We start from the raw sequence: 9,211 nt of genomic DNA, 5'->3' as shown, positions 1-9,211 counted from the left end.
ACAATGATGCACAAATGTTTCGTATCTCTACTCCAAACTCTCTAAGCATTAGCACACAGACATGGATTTAATGAGTTAAGCATGCACTAATCAAGCATAGAAAAGATTAGTACACACACTAATTAAATCATGTGAGGCCATGCATACTACTCTTTGCTTAATTCACACATAGAAAGAATTAGGAACAAGAGAGATAATATGACCAAATACGAGAGAGATTAGTAGTTTGATTAGTGATAACCTTGTTAATCACATGCACACATCAAAAATAAAGAAAAATAGGAGATGCTAGAGGTGGAAAGATTAGTAGCGATACGGTAATTCAAATGTGCGTGGAGAAAAAAGCAAGCTGCAAACATAGTTTTTGTGTAATGGAATAGCATACAATGAAATAGATGCACAAATACATGTGTTGGGGCCAACCCCCACGAATACCCTCTAGACGCCTTATCAAACTTCAAGATGCATAAATGTCAAAAATCTATCATTTTTAGCAGGGGTCTAGCATGGAAACAGCCTTCTGCTGGTCCTTGTGTGTCTTTGATTGCTTGAACTAAACTTTAGTGCCAAAGAAACGATGCAAAATTGGATTTTAATGTGTTAAAGGGCATTTTTTTGTTGCTTACAATTCAAAAAACAAGGGTTAGAAATTGTATTCATCTTACGCTTAAGTGTGAAAGAAACAATGCAAAAGTGGATTTTAAGGTTGTCAAAGGAATTTTTTGTTGTGCTTATGGAAGATGATATGTAGGTTATTTTATTTTGTATCAGAGAAATAGAAGTAAGCTCATAAAATGTTAAGTAAGCTTCTAGTGTATGAGTTAAAGCACAAACTAGATGGTAAAATCGATTGCTACAAGGTGAGACTTGTTGCAATGGGTGAGTAAAACATGAGGTTATTCTCTCATGAGTTTGGAGCATTCCAAATAAGAGCACACCATATGTAAAACACATGGGAGGTGCATTTCTACTCATTGTTTGTAATGTGGATGACTTGTTGTTCATAGGTCCAAATGTGATGCATAACGGTGAACTTGAGTAATCAAAAAATGTAATAGAGGTATTGCCTTGTATAAGGCAACACCCAAGAAGCGTAGCTCAATTGGTGAGACCTTTGTGATGTAACCCCAAGGTTGAGCGTTCAAGGTTCACAAGTTGCGTTCTCTCAGGTGTATTCTCCTCCTCTATTGGGGGGGTGGTTCCTATGGTTACCCCTCGAAGGTGTAATGTATAGCAATGTACAGTTGTAAATACATGATATGTGTATAGTTTCTCCCTACTATCTTCCCCGTGCTGTTAGTATTAAAATAAATAAAAAAGGCAACACACATATCGAGGCATTGCTATGTAGATTTGACCTTGCTTATAAAAAATTGTAGCTTTATCTACAAAAAAGCCTTTTGAGCATTAGCATGTATGATTGTGGTGATCCTTTCAATATATGTCCCTATCAGTTGCTGGCTATTGGTTTTCTCATATAAATGTATGTTACATGTCTAGATGTTATGTCTGTAGACTCAACAATGAGAAGTAATTCATACTTAGCCTTAGGAGTTGCTTGAATGGTAATTTGGGGCTTTTGCAATAGTTTACTACCACTATCTACAAGACAATGATTGCGCAGTTTCAGTTGTGAGGATCCATTATCTACTACTTCAACGAAGCACATTGAGGTGCATTATTACTGTGTTAAGGAGAGACTTTCTACAAGAGAGGTTATGTTTCCACATAAGAAAGCCTTGTTAGTCTATTCAGGTCTTGCTTTTAGAGAAGTTTTTCACATAGTTTTAGGCCTACTTCCCTTTGGCTTCCATGAGATATGTGTCACTAGCTTTGGTAGGAAAGTATTGAACACACTTAGGGTCTCAAGGTGTTTATGGGTGCAAGTGTAGCTAACAAGAAACACGAAAGTTACACACAAAGACCAAGTGTGGATGAAACACACATGCGAGGATACATCAAGTACTACATGGACATTGGTGCCGCTATGGTCATCTATTGTAAAATTGATCCTTTTTTTTACCATTGTAACCTTTTAATACATTATTTAATCTCATGAATAGTTCCAAGGTGTGATGTAGGTATCATATACCATTAGTGTGGACTTCTACGTGCCTAGAGTGCTTGGACAAGGCATAGGTGAAACCCTAGCCAAATGACAATTTGCACGTTGTGAACGAGAGAGCTCTCATGTGGAGAAACCTAATTTTGAGAAGGATATCTTGGTGTGAGAGGTAGCTCAAGAGTGTATGGCTATGGTATATTCTAGGTAGTCTCTACCTTGGGGGGTCTCTTACAAGAAATCACTTATATCATATTTGTTCAAAGGGTATTTAAAAGAACCCCATACTTACATAATATGAGGTAATAAAATGATCCATTTTTCTAAATAGTTTTTACAAAATGCCAAAAAAAACCCTTCTCTAAATTTACTTTTGCTAATATTTTTAAAAAATTAACCAATACAAAAACCCCTTATTTTGAACTAACGTGTTATACTTAAATTTTGGGGGTGACCCACCTAAGATCTCTACAGTGTTTCACCCTATGGGATAGTTGTAAACCAAGAGTGTCTAATCTAGACCATTGGACTTGAAGTCCGATATTGACCTGGCTACTTTTGGATAAGCACTTTGGCACAAGGCGTACAAGTGATAGTGAGGCCATCGTGAAATCCCCTAGTCTAGACATATGAATTGGGTGGATCTTACTTATGACGTTGATGTGACTTTTGGAGAAGCACTTTGATCTACCTAATCTACCCACCACTGAGGTGAGAGATTTATTTCATCATTGTGTGTGTGTGTGTGTACACACACACACACACACACACACACACACACAAAATGATGAAATCTCTCACCTTAGTGGTGAGTAGATTAGGTAGGTCAAAGTGCTTCTTTTTATATATGCATTATACACGCACACACATACATACATATACATATAGCACTTATATCAAAAGAAGTACTTTGACCTACCTAATCTACGGACATTTAGCCTTTGTGTGTGTGCATCATATCATGCTTGCACTTGTATAGGGTGTGTGTGTGTGTGTAGTGGAGACACCTACATTGGTGTTTAAATTAGGTAGCCTCAAAACGTATGTTTTGAGCCTCACTAAAAGTCCGTATTGAGTGTGTACCATTGAGTGTAGCAGCTTCGAGCTTTGTCTACAGGTGTGTCTCTGGCCACTGTTTGAGAGAGAGAGAGAGAGAGAGAGAGAGAGAGAGAGAGAGAGAGAGAGAAGGATATGAATCTATTAGCATCTTTTGACGCTCCTCCTTTCAACCAAAGCCATCATCGTAGCACGTTGAAATTTCCGCACACACACACACTCACAGGAGCAATTGCTACACGAGACTGCGACTTCTTTCTAGCTAGTACTGCAGGAAGCAAACAAGCATTGCTGAAGGTGGGTCTACAGATTACCCTTCTCTTTCCATGCTTTTCTTATGTGCTCCAAAATAGCTCGCATTTACCCTACACTTAAGCAAGTTATTAGGAGGTTAATTAGCAGCTTCTACTCACATATGAAGTCATATAAGAGAAAGCAATTAAGACAAAAGTTAGAAGTATTTGTTCGCGCAAGGCTTTAATGGAACCATCGGACCCTTCTACCTTCGACTCATTCAAAAACTCCCATTGTTATGTGTTGTTACCTAGTCCTCCTCCTCTTCTCCACAAAAGTTTTGTCCATTGCATAGTAAAGCAGTCATTGCATGCTACATTCAAGGTCTTCCCAACTCTTTGTCATAAACAAGTAAAGGTAAAAATGAAAGGCTTGCTTAGTTCTGTTCTTAATTCATCAACATTTTTTTTGCATACTCTTTACATCAAATCGTTTCAGTGAATTATACTCACTTAGAGTAACAAGATTTGTGCAAAACAAATAATAAGCGCTCTCTCTCTCTCTCTCTCTCTCTCTCTCTCTCTCTCTCTCTCTCTCTCTCTCTCTCTCCCCCCCCCCCTTTCATTTCTAAATTCTTCTTTACGGATGTACTCTTGTTCAGTGCTTCCATGAGCACAAAATAGTAAATACAATCTTGTGTGTATGAGTGACTTCTACTCACTTAGGATAACAAGATTTGTCGAAAACAAATAATAAGCGCATGCACGCTCTCCCTCCCTCTCTCTCTTTCCCTCTCTCTCTTTTTCAGCTTTCACTTCTATGTTCTTGTTACTAATGTATACTCGTGTTCAATGCTTTGATGAGAACAAAATAGTAATTACAATAGTGCCCTTTCTCTCCATTCATTTCCATACACATACAGCTACCAAAGGGAAGCTCTCTCTCTAATTGCAATCGCCTTGAAGGCTAACGATGCACTCTAGTTCATATTTGCGAAAGGTGTGTGAGTGGATGTTTGCTTACTCTACATGTTGCCTTTCTATTGCTTACTCTGTTTGGTAGATGCCCTTGTGGATTAGGTGTTGGGAAATGAATAGGATGGTCGAGAGTTGGAGGTGCATCATTTCAACTTTGTCCTACCTTAGGATGATGCTTTTGCAACTTGAATATGTCTCTTTCTCGGAGTTAAGATGCACAATGGATGTGCGATAATGATGCCTCTTTTGCCAGTGTGCACCTTTTTCCATTTGGACATCCAGAGCCCGATATTGAAGACTCTTTGATGGAGTTTTAGGCCTCACACACACACACACACACACACACACACACACACACACACACACACACACAGAGCGAGAGGAACAATTCAAAGAGTTCTCAAACATCTTTATGATGAGTCTTGAGCTAAAGACCTATTACTCGAGAGGAAACAAAAACAACATGGTGCAAGCGAGAAGAAAAAATATACCCACCACTGCAAGCAATCATAAAGAAATTGCTCTTGTTATCTCTTTTAAAGTTCCTTTATGAAATTAATGATGAATTGCTTCAAAAACTGCTTTTCGATGACATCAATATGTGCCAAAGCCAAGCATAATAATGTGCTCATTTGAACTTGTGATTATGTTATGTTCAAATGACGAGAATTTGATTACCTTTATGACAATCATGATGAAGTTTGAACTTTGGAGGCCAGGCATGATTATACAATACACAATATTTTCCAATGAAAATAATTTGTCCCCAATTGGGCCTATAAATCTTAAAAGCTTCACATGATGGGTACACCTGTAAATCAAGATCTAACTTTTGAAAAAGAAGCTAGGTGGAAGATGAAGACAAAACTTGCGACAAATAATTTGATGCTCTACACCATTGAGGATTGGATTTTCTTGCATTACCCGTTGTCTCTAAGTTCTTCGTCTTGGCATCTTCGGACTCTACAACAACCTGAATATGACACCAAGATTAATCACTCATAATCTCATGCACCATAAACACACTCAACATTTGAAAGAGACAAGGTAAGTACGATACAAAAAAATTGTTGAAAATGTTGTGCAATGAAGGAATCACTAACAATACAAAAATTCGGTATGCTTCGAACACAAACACACTTATATGTCTACTTATGCATACATGTAAATGCATGTCTACATGCATGCTTTGTAATGGAAAAGGCCTATGAACATTGAGAATGGCGGAATTAAGAAATACTTTGAGAAAATAGAGAGTGAACTTGATTAGAGGTAGCATCATAACCATTATACTTAACTTGCCATTAACAATACTTTGCAAGAGAGAATTAGAGAACTCGACAACAATTGAGGACCGGATTTATGTGGAGCCGGCGGTCCCCCCTCCAAAAGGCTTTCGTATTATAGTTTCTCCCATAAAGAGAGACTTGGTACAATATAAACTTTATGTTCCTTGAAACCTTGATGATGCAATGAAGATAGATAGCTTCATGCACCACAATTATGCCCGTAGCTTAGCTAAATGAAAGTATTAACTTGTCCCCGGTCTCAATCCCAAGACCTCAAACACCTTCAAAGGTGGAGAGAGCTAGCAGGGAGTGAGGGAAGGGAAGAGGAAGAAGCAGCATTCTTACGAGAAAGAAATAGTTTCTCACTTATCATCACTCTTGTTGCTTAGCATAGTATTGATGATGAAGAGGATGGAAAGCTTAAGCATTGAAGCATGGCTCTTGGTTGGATTTGCATTCCATAGCCAAGAGTGTTGGTGTAGGATCTCAATTTCTGAACAAGCTTGGAGAAGGAGATGGAGTTCTTGCACTTTCAAAAAGTGAGAATGAGAGCATGTGAGTGTGTGTGAGAGAGAGTATACCCCTCAAGCACACCCCCAACTTGCTTTGGTCGACCCCTCCTTGTAGCTCATCCTTGCATTTGATTGGACCCCTACAAGCCTAGCCAATCATATGCATAGTGCATATCAAGTAAGCATGGTAGCATTTGGACAAGTGTCCTCCTTTACGCTTTGAGAGAGAGGGCTTGAAAAATGCTTTAAACAATTAATTAAATAAACTAAATTCTCATCAGACCCCTTTAGAGGTCAACCAATAGGCTTTAGGTACCTTATGAGGGCAACATGGGGAGGAGCTTGACATGTGTCCTTGTTGCCTCTTTGGACTTGGTTTGGCTTGAGTGAGTGTGTGTGTGTGTGTGTGTGTTTTCTCTCTCATGTCCCTACTTGTAGGGTTGGCCCCCTTGTGCAAGGATACATGTTGACTTTGGTAAAAGATCACCCCTTGAGCACCTTAGTCATAAAACATGGCAAGCACCTCAAGCGCCTTAGTTAGCATCCACCTCAAGACCTAGCTTGCCTAAGGTCCTAAGTTTAAGGACTTTGAACACTAACCTTTGGAGGTCTTTAATGAAGCTAACCCTAAGTTATTTCAAGCTTCATTAGACAACATTTCTCTTTGACAAACCATCTCTCATTTGGACCTATTGGCTTTGGTCTCGTGCTGAGATAGACCCATAAGTACATGTTTATATTCCAACTCATGTTCCCGTTTATTCTCCCACATTAAATGATCAGTTTAATGTGAAAAAATCATTTGGATTATATCAAATTTTATGAGATTACCTCTCTCTTGAAATCATAGTCGTCCTCGACTATGAGGTAGAAGAGATAAAACCTTAGTCATAAGTCTATGTTTCTTAGCGGACAGAGGATCCCTTTTTACCCTACGACATCATTCCAAGATGGATGACTCATGATTCTAAGTATGCATACTAATTAAATTTGTGCATAATAAAAAGAGAACTAATCTTATAAGACAAAAACATTGATCATTCTCCCGAAGTAGAGTGACAAATTCTACTTGGTGTTGTTTAAGAGACAATGCCATCACAAATATGATTCTAAGTATGCATACTAATTAAATTTGTGCATAATAAAAAGAGAACTAATTTTATAAGACAAAAACATTGATCATTTAAAAGAAACATTTACATTTGCTTACTCTAACGTAGCATTGTAAGCATTGACAAGGTTTGTACTATCCTTAAGTTATGTTCCTTACATCCATCTAGGATCTTCAAAAGGATAATTTTTGAACTTAATAAGATATCATCGACGCATAATCTTACCATGCCGTAGCACCTTGTCCTCATGCCGAAGGATAGCTTCAGATTGTAGTACCTCTTCTTGATCTTGAATTTCTAGGAGGTCTTCAATAATGAGGTTTGTTGGTGGCTCTCCTTTGTAAGGCTTAAGTAGGCTCACATGAAAAGCATTTTGTTATGAGTCAATGGTTGGGCAACTTGAGTTGATAAGCCATGTCATTAATTGGCTTCAAGATTTTAGGGGTACCATTAGTATCTTTTTGCTAGTTTAGCAAACTACTTTTGATGGCTCGTAGGATTTTTCCCCGTCGTTTGCCTCAATCGAGTCTCGGGAAACTTGAATAAGACCCAATCAGTTTCTTTGAATGTTAAGGCCCTTCTCTGCTTATCAGCAGCAGCTTTTTGCCTTTGTTGAGAGATGGATATAGCCACATTAATCTTTTAGAAAGATTCTTGTAGGTCATGGCTATACTCATCGGCAACGAAGATCTTCCCATGTACTTTAAGTAACAAGGGACTTTTTGGTCTTCCCTCTATGATCTCAAAAGGTGCCTTTCCCATAGTAGTATGGATAGTATTATTGTACGCATACTCTACAAGGGGTAAGTGCTTCTTCCGTTGTAAGCGTTGATCTATTTTTGTACATAAGTCTTTAGTAGATCGAGAATCGTAAGATTAGCTCTCTCACTTGACCATCCGTTTGTGGATGATAGGCCGAAGAGAAATTCAATCTTGCACCTAAATTTCCAAAGAGACCCTTCTAGAAGTTACTGGCCATCCTAGGATCTCTATCTGACGCGATGAACGTTGGCAATCCATGGTGTTTAAAAATCTGTGATATAAAGAGGGTTGCCATTTGGTGTGCCTTAATAGTCTTTTTGACAGGAATAAAGTGTGCTTGCTTGCTAAACCTTTCGACTATTGTCGCACGCGTAAATAAGTGCATACATAATTGTGTGAGTGCATTCAAAAACCTACAAGAGAGGAATTGTTGGAGTCCAAGCTTTGTTGGACTTGTGTGTGAACAACCTGTCCACCTAAACATGTGATGTGTTTATTATATTTAAGGTACAAGCATTTCACATGGCCCCAACCAACATCGAGACCAGATATTTCCACACTCTTGATAACCATTGATAGGCCACTTTAGATGGATAAGATGCAACCCCCGTAAAGAACAAAAATCCTTGCTCAATAACCTTCGTACAAAACATCCACACCTCTTCCAAAGAAACATTTAGCACTAAATCTTACAAGATCATAGATATGTTTTGATTTATTCTATTACTCCTTTCTATGCAAGTCTGTTTATTTTGTTTTCTTCGTTTATGTTTGTACTTGTTTGCATGTGTGCGCTTGCTTAATTTGTGCAAGGCTACTTGCATATGCTTGTTCCACATGGCATGTGATGTGTATTTTTTTTACCTATTTGTATTGTGTGTGTGTGTGTGTGGGAGAGAGAGAGAGAGAGAGAGAGAGAGAGAGATGAAATGAAATGCAATATTAACGTCTTCAGCAGGCTAAAATGACCTATGAGACCACAGGGTTACAACATGGTGGAATCTAGTACAATGTTAGGGTACCACAGATAAAAAGTGGGGTGCTGAAAAAAAATATCAAAAATCCCTACCTACTAGATGGTAAGTGGGGAGGGGCAGATACAATATCTGATACAAGGTTGAGACAGAAGTGATACGAGGGCAGATACAAGAGTGAGCATGATATACAATCCTCATCAAGATCACAAGAAGTCCATCCTCGATTGTTG

The sequence above is a fragment of the Adiantum capillus-veneris genome, chromosome 30 (assembly GCF_014529385.1).
Source record: "Adiantum capillus-veneris isolate H3 chromosome 30, ASM1452938v2, whole genome shotgun sequence".
NCBI classification, from domain to species: Eukaryota; Viridiplantae; Streptophyta; class Polypodiopsida; order Polypodiales; family Pteridaceae; genus Adiantum; species Adiantum capillus-veneris.
Note: the sequence above shows the minus strand (reverse complement) of the source record.